The sequence below is a fragment of the Salvelinus namaycush genome, unplaced genomic scaffold, assembly GCF_016432855.1.
Source record: "Salvelinus namaycush isolate Seneca unplaced genomic scaffold, SaNama_1.0 Scaffold336, whole genome shotgun sequence".
In the NCBI taxonomy this organism is placed as follows: domain Eukaryota; kingdom Metazoa; phylum Chordata; class Actinopteri; order Salmoniformes; family Salmonidae; genus Salvelinus; species Salvelinus namaycush.
In genome coordinates this window covers 36,553-52,345 of record NW_024060297.1, presented here as the reverse complement: position 1 = coordinate 52,345, position 15,793 = coordinate 36,553, and the positions used below count along the sequence as shown (strand labels likewise).

Here is a 15,793-nt window from a genome sequence, read left to right as displayed (position 1 = left end):
TTTCATATAAACCCCTCGATACACAGCAGAACATCTACACTGAATCCATCCACCAACATCCTGATTTGTTTTAATCAACACTTTTTATGACACTAAAATAACCTTCAACTACAGTATATATGAAGGGATTATTGTCATTGTTACATTATATAGGCTACAGTAAGTTATATTCTTCCATTTTAAATAACAGGCTCTCCCACCATCTAGAATCATCAGGTCTGCTTGCAGATGAACAGAATGTCTTGGAAAGACAGACCTTTAGACCTCATAGGCCTGTCCAATACATTGTGGATTTTTATTATTTATACTTTCATTACAAGTTGGGATTTAAATTGATGGACACACCATGATGTCTCAGTGAAAATGTATTATATATATATATTTATTATAAAACAATTTAGAAAACGTCACTCAAATCCTGTTAAAATGTATATAGAGGTATTAGTCTCATGGTACAGTATATAAATGATATTGTTCCATTTTAAACAGCCTAACAGGCTCTCCCACCATCTCTAATGATCTGGTCTGCTTGATGATGAACAAAATGTAGACCACAGCATGATTATTATATGACTACCACATCTCTGTACCCCCACACACACAATCCATGTTTGGTAGATGCTCTTTTCATTTACAATTGAACCTTTAGCCTACCATTTCTGCGGCCGTGTGGAAATCTGTAACATCCGATCAGTTTGGCCTTTAAACTGTGGAAAGATGAGACTCAGGAACACGATGATGTTCTCCGTTTTGCTCTACGACCCCATAAGCATCGTCTGAAGTCATACAGTCCATCTGCCAACTTCTGTCTGTAGTGTCAGAACCGTTTGGACTTCACACTAACATGACCCCACTATGGAAAGGTGAGTCTCTCAGGAACACATACAGGTTGTATTGATCTAGGACACACTAACATGACCCCACTATGGAAAGGTGAGTCTCTCAGGAACACGTACAGGTTGGTTTGATCTAGGACACACTAACATGACCCCACTATGGAAAGGTGAGTCTCTCAGGAACACGTACAGGTTGGTTTGATCTAGGACACACTAACATGACCCCACTATGGAAAGGTGAGTCTCTCAGGAACACGTACAGGTTGTATTGATCTAGGACACACTAACATGACCCCACTATGGAAGGTGAGTCTCTCAGGAACACGTACAGGTTGTATTGATCTAGGACACACTAACATGACCCCACTATGGAAAGGTGAGTCTCTCAGGAACACGTACAGGTTGGTTTGATCTAGGACACACTAACATGACCCCACTATGGAAAGGTGAGTCTCTCAGGAACACGTACAGGTTGTATTGATCTAGGACACACTAACATGACCCCACTATGGAAAGGTGAGTCTCTCAGGAACACGTACAGGTTGTATTGATCTAGGACACACTAACATGACCCCACTATGGAAAGGTGAGTCTCTCAGGAACACGTACAGGTTGGTTTGATCTAGGACACACTAACATGACCCCACTATGGAAAGGTGAGTCTCTCAGGAACACGTACAGGTTGTATTGATCTAGGACACACTAACATGACCCCACTATGGAAAGGTGAGTCTCTCAGGAACACGTACAGGTTGGTTTGATCTAGGACGCCCACAAGCTTTACAAGACTCGTCTGAAGGTCTCCTGGTACCAGTTTAACACATTTATGGAAGTATATATGGAGATAGTTTAGTGTAAAAAATAAGGGTTAAATACATGTAAAATATTAATATGAGTTTCCTGATCATTTTCCCCCAAAATATAAAAATCCCAAAACTATTTGGCCCTAAACAGACATTACATGGTGACAGACTATCTGATAGAAAACTGGCGAAAAAATGTACAATATACAAATGAAGTGAGCCTTGCTATTGAGAAAGGATTGAAACAGGCAGATAGAAGACTGGCTATGTGCCCACTGCCACAAAATGAGGTGGAAACTGAGCTGTACTTTCTAACCTCCTGCCAAATGTACAACGATATAAGAGACACATATTTCACTCAGATTACAAGGACCCCAAAATAATTTGAAAATAAATATAATATTGACAAGCTCCCGTATCTGTTAGGTGAAATACCACAGTGTGCGATCATGTCAGCAGAATGTGTGACCTGTTGTGATGAGAACAGGGTAACCAGTGGAGAACAAACACCACAGTAAATAAAACCTAGGACAAGATTTATCACTTTAGTTCATTTCCCTTGACATTTGTACTTCTACTTATTGTACACACAGCTCACTCTCCTACACACACCAGCTGGCTGAGAGGGCCCTAGTGGAGCCGGCTGGCTGAGAGGGCCCTAGTGGAGACAGGTGACTGAGAGGGCCCTAGTGGAGACAGGTGGCTGAGAGGGCCCTAGTGGAGACAGGTGGCTGAGAGGGCCCTAGTGGAGACAGGTGGCTGAGAGGGCCCTAGTGGAGACAGGTGGCTGAGAGGGCCCTAGTGGAGACATGTGACTGAGAGGGCCCTAGTGGAGACAGGTGACTGAGAGTGCCCTAGTGGAGACAGGTGCCTGAGAGGGCCCTCGTGGAGACAGGTGGCTGAGAGGGCCCTAGTGGAGACAGGTGGCTGAGAGGGCCCTAGTGGAGACAGGTGGCTGAGAGGGCCCTAGTGGAGACGGCTGGCTGAGAGGGCCCTAGTGGAGACGGCTGGCTGAGAGGGCCCTAGTGTAGCCAGCTGGTTGAGAGGGCACAAGTGTAGCCGGCTGGTTGAGAGGGCACTAGTGTAGCCAGCTGGTTGAGAGGGCACTAGTGTAGCCAGCTGGCTGAGAGGACCTTAGTGGAGCCAGCTGGTTGAGAGGGCACGAGTGTAGCCAGCTGGTTGAGAGGGCACTAGTGTAGCCAGCTGGCTGAGAGGGCACTAGTGTAGCCAGCTGGTTGAGAGGACCTTAGTGGAACCAGCTGGCTGAGAGGGCACTAGTGGAACCAGCTGGTTGAGAGGGCCCTAGTGGAGCCAGCTGGTTGAGAGGGCACTAGTGTAACCAGCTGGTTGAGAGGGCCCTAGTGTAGCCAGCTGGTTGAGAGGGCACTAGTGTAGCCAGCTGGTTGAGAGGGCACTAGTGTAGCCAGCTGGTTGAGAGGGCCCTAGTGGAGCCAGCTGGTTGAGAGGGCCTTAGTGGAGCCAGCTGGTTGAGAGGGCAGTAGTGTAGCCAGCTAGTTGAGAGGGCACTAGTGTAGCCAGCTGGTTGAGAGGGCCCTAGTGTAGCCAGCTGGTTGAGAGGGCACTAGTGTAGCCAGCTGGTTGAGAGGGCACTAGTGTAGCCAGCTGGTTGAGAGGGTACTAGTGTAGCCAGCTGGTTGAGAGGGCACTAGTGTAGCCAGCTGGTTGAGAGGGCCCTATTGTAACCAGCTGGCTGAGATTGCCCGAGTGGAGCCAGCTGGTTGAGAGGGCCCTGGTGGTACCGGGGTACCGGTGCAGAGTCAATGTGCGGGTCACCGGTGTCAAGGTTATTGAGATAGTATGTACATGTAGGTAGAGTTATTAAAGTGACTATACATAGATAATAACAGAGAGTAGCAGCAGAGTAGGCGAAGGGGGGGACAATGCAAATAGTCTGGGTAGCCATTTGATTAGATGTTCAGGAGTCTTATGGCTTGGGTGTAGAAGATGTTTAGAAGCCTCTTGGACCTAGACTTGGTGCTCCGGAACCGCTTGCCGTGCGGTAGAAGAGAGAACAGTCTATGACGAGGGCGACTGGAGTCTTTGACCATTTTTATGGCCTTCCTCTGACACCGCCTGGTATAGAGGTCCTGGATGGCAGAAAGCTTGACCCAAGCTTGATGTACTGGGCCGTACGCACTACCCTCTATAGTGTCATGCGGTCAGAGATCGATCAGTTGCCATACCAGGCAGTGATGCAACCCGTCAGGATACTCTCGATGGTGCAGCTGTAGAACCTTTTGAGGATCTGAGGACCCATGCCAAATCCTTTCCGTCTCCTTTTGTCGTGCCTTCTTCACGACTGTCTTCGTGGGTTTGGACCATGTTAGGATGTTGGTGATGTGGAGACCAAGGAACTTGAAGCTCTCAACCTGCTCCACTACAGCCCCGTTGATGAGAATGGGGGCGTGCTCGGTCCTCCTTTTCCTTTCTTTCACAATCATCTCCTTTGTCTTGATCACGTTGAGGGAGAGATTGTTGTCCTGGCACCACACGGCCAGGTCTCTGACCTCCTCCCTATAGGCTGTCGCACTATTGTCAGTGATCAGGCCTACCACTGTTGTGTCATCGGCAAACTTAATGGTGTTGGAGTCATGCCTCGGCGTGCAGTCATGAGTGAACAGGGAGTACAGGAGGGGACTGAGCACACAGCCCCCGTGTTGAGGATCAGCGTGGCGGATGTGTTGTTACCTAACCTTACCACCTGGGGGGGGCCCGTCAGGAAGTCCAGGATCCTGTTGCAGAGGGAGGTGTTCAGTCCCAGGGTCCTTAGCTTAGTGATGAGCTTTGAGGGTACTATGGTGTTTAACGCTGAGCTGTAGTCAATGAATAGCATTCTCAAATAGGTGTTCCTTTTGTCCAGGTGGGAAGGGGCAGTGTGGAGTGCAGCAGAGATTGCATCATCTGTGGATCTGTTGGGGCGGTATGCAAATTGGAGTGGGTCTAGGGTTTCTGGGAAAATGGTGTTGATGTGAGCCATGACCAGCCTTTCAAATCACTTCATGGCTACAGACGTGAGTACTACGGGTCGGTAGTCATTTAGGCAGGTTACCTTGGTGTTCTTGGACACAGGGACTATGGTGATCTGATTGAAACATGTGGTGGATCTAATTTAATAAATTTGCTTCTGTCTGTTTTTTAAATAATTTAATTCAAAGGGTCAAGCTGAGCCGGACCAAGAGTGGAAGAGTGGAAAAGGTTACTGGTTGTGATTACATCACTGGTGAGAAGTCAGATATGAAAAGATATTGAGTTGACTGCATGTTATTCTGTCAGCCCCATCTCTGTTGACATCTCCCTCTCCATCTCCCCTCCCCTCCCCCTCTGTCCCATAGACACATCAAGTAGTTTGGGTGTGTATAAATACAGCTAAACCTAGGGTATGGCTAAATGGGATGTGTATAAATACAGCTAAACCTAGGGTATGGCTAAATGGGGTGTGTAGAAATACAGCTAAACCTAGGGTATGGCTAAATGGGGTGTGTATAAATACAGCTAAACCTAGGGTATGGCTAAATGGGGTGTGTAGAAATACAGCTAAACCTAGGGTATGGCTAAATGGGGTGTGTATAAATACAGCTAAACCTAGGGTATGGCTAAATGGGGTGTGTAGAAATACAGCTAAACCTAGGGTATGGGTAAATGGGGTGTGTATAAATACAGCTAAACCTAGGGTATGGCTAAATGGGATGTGTAGAAATACAGCTAAACCTAGGGTATGGCTAAATGGGGTGTGTAGAAATACAGCTAAACCTAGGGTATGGGTAAATGGGGTGTGTATAAATACAGCTAAACCTAGGGTATGGCTAAATGGGATGTGTATAAATACAGCTAAACCTAGGGTATGGCTAAATGGGGTGTGTAGAAATACAGCTAAACCTAGGGTATGGCTAAATGGGGTGTGTAGAAATACAGCTAAACCTAGGGTATGGCTAAATGGGATGTGTATAAATACAGCTAAACCTAGGGTATGGCTAAATGGGGTGTGTAGAAATACAGCTAAACCTAGGGTATGGCTAAATGGGGTGTGTAGAAATACAGCTAAACCCAGGGTATGGCTAAATGGGGTGTGTAGAATCCTCCCACCAGTTGAAGCTAATTTACTGTCCTATAAACTCTTAAATACTATTTGGAGAACAGCAAAAACTAACAAAAATGCCCCCAGACATTAACTATTTAACTGTACTAGAATGCTTAAAAGACCGCAAAATGTTTTATATCGGTTATCGGTATGGTTTCTTTTTGGCAAGGAAAATATTGGATATCGGAATTGGCCAAAAATGTAATATCGGTGCATCCCTAATATTATTATTAGATTAGGGATCAGGATGCAGACAGAGCAACACTGCTGGAGTGAGAGGTGGAAAATCATTATACCAGAGGTAGGTAGACTACAGGTAGGGATTAGGATGCAGACAGAGCAACACTGATGGAGTGAGAGGTGGAAATGCATTATACCAGAGGTAGGTAGACTACAGGTAGGGATTAGGATGCAGACAGAGGATGATGTAGTCCTATAGGTAAGAAGTTAATGTTGGGTTCGCTACAGAAGGCTATATCAAACCACTGATACAGTACTGGACTACTAGGGGGGGAAATGGTTTTCCAAAAAGTAAAAAAAAACATTTTTGTATTTTTCAGGATCACGCCGACTTCCCTCAGCTATGCTCTGTCCCGTTCCCTCCTCTCTCTCTCCTCTGCCCTCCCCACCCCCTCTTTCCTCTCTCTCGTTCTCTCTCTCTTCCTGCCATGTAGCATCAGGCCTGTTGACCTTGACTCAGGTCACAGACCTCTGCCATCGACAATCCCCCCTTCTCCTGCTCTAACATAAGACCAATATTAAATATTAAATATACTCTCACTCATTTACATAGGGACAGATACAATCAATCATTGACACACTGAATTTAAAACAGTCAGATGCAGGACACCATCACAACTTAACTGACATTAGTGGCTGTCCCCAGATGGACAGTTAGGCTACAGTAAAGTACATTTACAGGTGATCACATCATTGTCCTGCTTTGAGACACATTTTTACTGTCTGCTTCCAGTTGTATGTTATTTTACTAGCCCTGCAAATGGTAACATATCTTACAATATCAAAACATATCTCAGTAACTGTCACAAGTGTATATCAACATAACAGCATCATACCTGTGCTCCAGAACAGGGTCATCAGTACCACTGCATATATCATATCTGTCTCTAACTGGGGCTCCGCTGAGCGAAACAAGTCTACTGTCATGAAGAGAGGACTGAAGAGTGAGAAATACTGCTCGGCTTTATGACTTCTATCTCATTACTTCCTGACTTCTATGACGTGACAAACCTTTAAGCAGCTAAGATCAGCTAAACCCACCTACCTACAGGAAACACTGACATTAGAAAAACTCCACAGGAAACTGCTGACAGAGCAGCAAAGTTTCACATAGTGTGTCCTATAATATCAGCTCTAACTTTCTACTGCTTGAGTTCACCTCTTATAGAATATTGGCTTAATGTTCCAGCACCTCAATATAAACAGTACCAGCACCCAAAATGAGTACTGATGAGGTCTCATGTTAGAGCAGGAGAAGGGGGGATGTGGTGTAGAAGCTAGAGTTCTGTTACCCAAGTCAACTCAACAGGCCTGATGCTATATGTCAGGGTTAGGCTGGGCTGGGCCAAGAGAGGAACAGGTTACTGGTTTTGATGACATCACTGGTGAGAAGTCAGTGATACAAATATATTCAGTTGGTTTAAATGTTTGTCTCTCTCTCCCTCCTCCCCTGTCTCCTTCTACCAACCCAGTCTGTCTGTGAGTAAGAACTATCTTGCTCTCGCTCCTCCTCTTTGACAGATATGATGCTGCATGTCAGGTTCATTGTTGGGGTCAGGGTTGGGGTCAGGTCAGCCTACAGCTGTGTCTGTAAACAACGACCCTATATGGAAATAAATGACTACAAACTACATTCAAGTCTTGAGTTTATTCAAGTAGAATCAGAAAAGGACAAAACAACATCAAGGTGTATCTGTTAGAAATCATCAGAACATCACATCAACTCACAAGTATCACAGTAGGATAGAAATTAACACTTGGTAGAATATATAACTTAAACATCCATGGTGGTGACATTAACACTTGGTAGAATATATAACTTAAACATCCGTGGTGGTGACATTAACACTTGGTAGAATATATAACTTAAACATTCATGGTGGTGACATTAACACTTGGTAGAATATATAACTTAAACATCCATGGTGGTGACATTAACACTTGGTAGAATATATAACTTAAACATCCATGGTGGTGACATTGACACTTGGTAGACTATATAACTTAAACATCCATGGTGGTGACATTAACACTTGGTAGAATATATAACTTAAACATCCATGGTGGTGACATTAACACTTGGTAGAATATATAACTTAAACATCCATGGTGGTGACATTAACACTTGGTAGACTATATAACTTAAACATCCATGGTGGTGACATTAACACTTGGTAGAATATATAACTTAAACATCCATGGTGGTGACATTAACACTTGGTAGAATATATAACTTAAACATCCATGGTGGTGACATTAACACTTGGTAGAATATATAACTTCTACATCCATGGTGGTGACATTAACACTTGGTAGAATATATAACTTAAACATCCATGGTGGTGACATTAACACTTGGTAGAATATATAACTTAAACATCCATGGTGGTGACATTAACACTTGGTAGAATATATAACTTAAACATCCATGGTGGTGACATTAACACTTGGTAGAATATATAACTTAAACATCCATGGTGGTGACATTAACACTTGGTAGAATATATAACTTAAACCTCCATGGTGGTGACATTAACACTTGGTAGACTATATAACTTAAACCTCCATGGTGGTAACATTAACACTTGGTAGACTATATAACTTAAACCTCCATGGTGGTGACATTAACACTTGGTAGAATATATAACTTAAACATCCATGGTGGTGACATTAACACTTGGTAGAATATATAACTTAAACATCCATGGTGGTGACATTAACACTTGGTAGACTATATAACTTAAACATCCATGGTGGTGACATTAACACTTGGTAGACTATATAACTTCTACATCCATGGTGGTGACATTAACACTTGGTAGAATATATAACTTAAACATCCATGGTGGTGACATTAACACTTGGTAGACTATATAACTTAAACATCCATGGTGGTGACATTAACACTTGGTAGACTATATAACTTCTACATCCATGGTGGTGACATTAACACTTGGTAGACTATATAACTTCTACATCCATGGTGGTGACATTAACACTTGGTAGAATATATAACTTAAACCTCCATGGTGGTGACATTAACACTTGGTAGACTATATAACCTAAACATCCATGGTGGTGATGTCGGGGCAGGTTCCTTGTTCCTTGTCAATCATTTGCTTATTGGTGAAATCAGTAATCAGACATTATCTTTAAGTAAATAAATCATTCATTTATTAATGCAGTTGCAGACAGAAGTTGACAACGGGAACACAGCATGTATGTTTCAGAGTAAGTTCTGCACCCAACCTCAGGGCACAGCTGATTATATACATGTGGTCACTCTCTAGTGGTATGATCACCTATGTCAATGTGTGTATCAATAAGATGAGGTTACCTTATAAGACAACCTAGTACAGTAGCTTCTCTGAATTCATTAGCATTGTCCACTGTCACACAATATCAACATGTCAAAACCAGACAGTGGTTACTTCTCTTTATCTAGTTTCGGTCTGACTCAGACCCAGCCTGCAAGCACACTCTCACAACAGCCAGAGCTTAACCACAAAGACTAATATAGATGCTTGTACAACGAAGAGTGGCAGAGTTTAGACACATAGCAACAGTATCTATTATAAGGCCTGCAGCAAAACATATGAATCTTAAAGTCCCTTAATTAACAATGGGGAGGGTCTCTGGAACCCACCCCCTACAGTGACATTAACACTTGGTAGACTATATAACTTAAACATCCATGGTGGAGACATTAACACTTGGTAGACTATAGAACTTAAACATCCATGGTGGTGACATTAACACTTGGTAGACTATATAACTTAAACATCCATGGTGGTGACATTAACACTTGGTAGACTATATAACTTAAACATCCATGGTGGTGACATTAACACTTGGTAGACTATATAACTTAAACATCCATGGTGGTGACATTAACACTTGGTAGAATATATAACTTAAACATCCATGGTGGTGACATTAACACTTGGTAGAATATATAACTTAAACATCCATGGTGGTGACATTAACACTTGGTAGAATATATAACTTAAACATCCATGGTGGTGACATTAACACTTGGTAGACTATATAACTTAAACATCCATGGTGGAGACATTAACACTTGGTAGACTATATAACTTAAACATCCATGGTGGTGACATTAACACTTGGTAGAATATATAACTTAAACATCCATGGTGGTAACATTAACACTTGGTAGACTATATAACTTAAACATCCATGGTGGTGACATTAACACTTGGTAGAATATATAACTTAAACATCCATGGTGGTGACATTAACACTTGGTAGAATATATAACTTAAACATCCATGGTGGTGACATTAACACTTGGTAGAATATATAACCTAAACATCCATGGTGGTGTCATCCCCTCTCTCCACTGGGATTCTCTGCCTCTAACCCTATTACAGGGGCTGAGTCACTGGCTTACTGGTGCTCTTTCATGCCGTCCCTAGGAGGGGTGCGTCACTTGAGTGGGTTGAGTTACTGACGTGATCTTCCTGTCTGGGTTGGCGCCCCCCCTTGGTTTGTGCTGTGGTGGAGATCTTTGTGGGCTATACTCGGCCTTGTCTCAGGATTGTAAGTTGCTGGTTGAAGATATCCCTCTAGTGGTGCGGGGGCTGTGCTTTGGCAAAGTGGGTGGGGTTATATCCTTCCTGTTTGGCCCTGTCCGGGGGTATCATCGGATGGGGCCACAGTGTCTCCTGACCCCTCCTGTCTCAGCCTCCAGTATTTATGCTGCAGTAGTTTATGTGTCGGGGGGCGAGGGTCAGTTGGTTATATCTGGAGTACTTCTCCTGTCTTATCCAGTGTCCTGTGTGAATTTAAGTATGCTCTCTCTAATTCTCTCCTTCTTTCTCTCTCTCGGAGGACCTGAGCCCTAGGACCATGCGTCAGGACTACCGGGCATGATGACTCCTTGCTGTCCCCAGTCCACCTGGCCTTGCTGCTGTTCCAGTTTCAACTGTTCTGCCTGCGGTTATGGAACCCTGACCTGTCCACCGGATGTGCTACCTGTCCCAGACCTGCTGTTTTCAACTCTTAATGATCGGCTATGAAAAGCCAACTGACATTTATTCCTGGTTATTATTTGACCATGCTGGTAATTTATGAACATTTTGAACATCTTGGCCATGTTCTTTTATAATCTCCACCCGGCACAGCCAGAAGAGGACTGGCCACCCCTCATAGCCTGGTTCCTCTCTAGGTTTCTTCCAAGGTTTTGGCCTTTCTAGGGAGTTTTTCCCAACCACCGTGCTTCTACACCTGCATTGCTTGCTGTTTGGGGTTTTAGGCTGGGTTTCTGTACAGCACTTCAAGATATTAGCTGATGTACGAAGGGCTATATAAAATAAACTTGATTTGAACTTGATTTGATTCACTTTTTCATAATGATCCCAACTGGATGTTGTTTCCTAGAAGCATCTACACCAGCTTGTTGTTGCTGTTGTTGTTGTTGTCATGGTTGTATCTGTTGGGTAGCAACTTCACCAGCTTGTTGTTGTTCTGAAGCATCTTGTGTGATGTAGGTCTTGTGGGGAGAGGGTGAGAGAAGATGGATTCTATTCATATGCTGTCCAGCTTCTGAAGAACGTATGGTGCTAGAATGGAGAGGAGATCAGTAAACAACAGAACGTATGGTGCTAGAATGGAGAGGAGATCAGTAAACAACAGAACGTATGGTGCTAGAATGGAGAGGAGATCAGTAAACAACAGAACGTATGGTGCTAGAATGGAGAGGAGATCAGTAAACAACAGAACGTATAGTGCTAGAATGGAGAGGAGATCAGTAAACAACAGAACGTATGGTGCTAGAATGGAGAGGAGATCAGTAAACAACAGAATATATGGTGCTAGAATGGAGAGGAGATCAGTAAACAACAGAACATATGGTGCTAGAATGGAGAGGAGATCAGTAAACAACAGAACGTATGGTGCTAGAATGGAGAGGAGATCAGTAAACAACAGAACGTATGGTGCTAGAATGGAGAGGAGATCAGTAAACAACAGAACGTATGGTGCTAGAATGGAGAGGAGATCAGTAAACAACAGAAGGTATGGTGCTAGACACTAGCGGTTCTGGGGGAGGGGGGGGGGGCAGTGCCGCTTTGACAACAATTTTGGAACCCCTTGTGGCCCCCCTAAATGTGGAGTATGAAATAATTTTTACATAACTCATTTTTGCTATCGTTCTTTTTTTACATTCGTTATTAGACAGTGGGAACGATGATGATTATGAACATGGTCTTTTGCCTGCTATGAAGTGAAGAAAACGATATGACAACAAAAACGTCTAATGTAACTGGCCCCTCTAACAAACGATATGACAACAAAAACGTCTAATGTAACTGGCCCCTCTAACAGTACACCTGGCCCCTCTAACAGTACACCTGGCCCCTCTAACAGTACACCTGGCCCCTCTAACAGTACAACTGGCCCCTCTAACAGTACAACTGGCCCCTCTAACAGTACAACTGGCCCCTCTAACAGTACAACTGGCCCCTCTAACAGTACAACTGGCCCCTCTAACAGTAAAACTGGCCCCTCTAACAGTACAACTGGCCCCAGCTTGGCCCCTCATGTTGAAATGGTCTTGAACTGCCACTGGTGCTAGAATGGGGAGGAGATCAGAAAACAACATATTTAGATTCTCTTCACAACTAGACAGTTACAGTACATTTGACCTTAAAGTAAAATCCTAATTGTATATATACTTACCTATATAGACACACTTCCCATGGTTTGACAGAAACAAACTAGCTATAAAGACTATTTTCCTGACTGTCTCTACTGATGGCCTCTAACAGCAGAATAAAATCAGTGGGATATTTAACCAGCACTGAAACAGAGTAGGTTGCTAGTTGACTATGTGTTGGAAATTGTTTCAATGCTGCCGTCTACAGATCTAATGTATTGTAATACCACATGTACCAATACAGTAGAATTGACAGTGACACTGTGTAATGATACAATGACCCTCCATCCAATGTTCTGCTGCTGTTGTGCAACATTGTGACACCACTGACATGTTTACAGGTTGCCATGCCGACGAAAGAGAAGGTGTTTTCATTCTGTAATAAGGCCTTCACTTCAGTCTGGATGGCTGGTTGACTGCAGACAGGTTACACAGTATCAGCGTAGGTGTTAGGCTGTTTCTGCTCTCCTCCCAACTACTAATGGAATTGTCCTGCCAATGCAACGTATGAAAATGTATCCACTCACTACTGTAAGTCTCTCTGGATAAGAGCGTCTGCTAAATGACTCACATGTTCAATGTAATGTTCAGTTTGACAATATCAATGGAATAGACCAAAGCAGAGCCATGTATTTAGACATGAATACATGACTCTGGGCAAAAACACAAACAGATCTGGGACCTGCCAGGCTACACAGTTGACATTATAGGAAAACCCGACTAGCTTCTGGTCCAGTACTTACTGACTCGGAGCAGGGCGACATGGAGGAGAAAGTTCCTGACCGAAGACACCACATCTTCATCTCTTCCGGGTCCATCTTCGGCCCGAGTCCCTCCATTTTCAGCATCTTTAGTTAATTATCTGGCGGTGATGTGATCTGATTAGCGGCTTTCTGTCAACCAATAGCCTACTATGCTGTGTTATTAGCTAGAGCTAGACAGTCCGAGTACACTACATCCTGAATGGCCACGAAGATGTGTGTCTGAAATGCACCTTTAAGTTCAGTTGGAGCTGAAACGACGAGCAGATATCTCGATTGAGGATAATGTTAATATTTAGCTACGTTATTAGCTGTTATGTGTTTTGTTTTGCACGCAGGGTATGGCTAAATGGGGTGTGTAGAAATACAGCTAAACCTAGGGTATGGCTAAATGGGGTGTGTAGAAATACAGCTAAACCTAGGGTATGGCTAAATGGGATGTGTAGAAATACAGCTAAACCTAGGGTATGGCTAAATGGGATGTGTAGAAATACAGCTAAACCTAGGGTATGGTTAAATGGGGTGTGTAGAAATACAGCTAAACCTAGGGTATGGCTAAATGGGGTGTTTAGAAATACAGCTAAACCTAGGGTATGGCTAAATGGGATGTGTAGAAATACAGCTAAACCTAGGGTATGGCTAAATGGGATGTGTAGAAATACAGCTAAACCTAGGGTATGGCTAAATGGGATGTGTAGAAATACAGCTAAACCTAGGGTATGGTTAAATGGGGTGTGTAGAAATACAGCTAAACCTAGGGTATGGCTAAATGGGGTATTTAGAAATACAGCTAAACCTAGGGTATGGCTAAATGGGGTGTGTAGAAATACAGCTAAACCTAGGGTATGGCTAAATGGGATGTGTAGAAATACAGCTAAACCTAGGGTTTGACTAAATGGGGTGTAGAATCCCTCCACCAGTTGAAGCTAATTTACTAATTTACTGTACTATAAACTCTAAAGTACTATTTGGAGAACAGCAAAAACTAACAGAAATGACCCCACACATTAACTATTTAACTGTACTAGAATGCTTAAAAGGTCACAATATGTTTTATATCGGTTATCGGTATGGTTTCTTTTTGGCAAGGAAAATATTGGATATCTGTATCGGCCAAAAATGTAATATCGGTGCATCCCTAATAATAAGGTTGGTAACAAGATGGAACATCGTTGTGGAAATCTGTTGCAGCTCAAGTCGACTACAAAATCCACAATGCAATGCTCTCTGTATGGGCTGGCTGGTAGCTAAACGTATCTACACACAATAATACCAAAGACAATATCAGCATGCGAAGTAGCTAACTAGCTGTTAAATCACCTAAACAAACTGCACTATCAATTTAGGAGTCTACAATCTCACCATATTCAACCTGCAGATCGATGTGTCTCACAGAGTGGAATCTAACATTCACAACTTCAGAAATAATTTTGCGGAGATGGGAAACGGTGCCCTTATCTATGTCAATAGGCGATGCGGTACATTCTGGGCGATTGTGGGACAAGGAGAGCGCTCTTTCAAGGTTTGAACGGGAGTCTATTGGGCTCTAGATTAAAAACCCAACATTATCATGAGTTTTGTCAAAAAGAAGTACAACATTACAGATATTTTCGGAGATGTGAGATAATTAACTTGCTGTCTGTAGTATCGTATAGCTTTGTGAGATAATTAACTTGCTATCTGTAGTATCGTATAGCTTTGTGAGATAATTAACTTGCTATCTGTAGTATCGTATAGCTTTGGAATCGTGACAGTACGTACTTTTGATGAAAATAGGCAGTTTCTCGACATAAAGTACACTGACTGAGAATGGATTACGTTACGATTGGTTTAGCAACCGCGTGACGCAACATGACAACGTGAACGTGATTGGTCGACAGTCTGCTGGGTGGGGCGTTATACAGGCACGCAGATCTTTAGAAATGGGAGGATCATTTGTAAATTGAAAAACGTTGCCGACCCTCTGCTATAATGTATATGAAGTCACCTGTCATGTTTTGCACGCTTTGTACAAAATAATAAAACGCAGTACTACAGGATATTTCTTAACGTAGCTCTTTATTAGCTAGCTACAACTGGCATGTTCACGTATCTCCAACCATGATCAGCTGACCACGACCTAACCATCTGGGTGGTCTTAACCAATCATAGCACAGTATGATACGGCGGTAAAATGCATCCAATTACAATTCAGTATGTTACACATATGAATATTACATTTTACTCACCAAAGGTGTAACAAAGTGAAACAGTAGATCTCAAAGCCTCAGTTCCGGGACAGTAGTGGGTGAAACCATTCACCTCAGGAAAAGGGGTGATGTAAATAAAGTTTCCTTTCATTATGTGTTACTGAATTCATACAAATATTTACTGCC

General features: G+C 43.1%; 1 pseudogene; it reads right to left on the bottom strand.

Moving 5' to 3' along the window:
* Positions 1–11,263: 11,263 nt before the first annotated feature.
* Positions 11,264–14,868, bottom strand: LOC120040208 (annotated as a pseudogene).
* Positions 14,869–15,793: the final 925 nt, after the last annotated feature.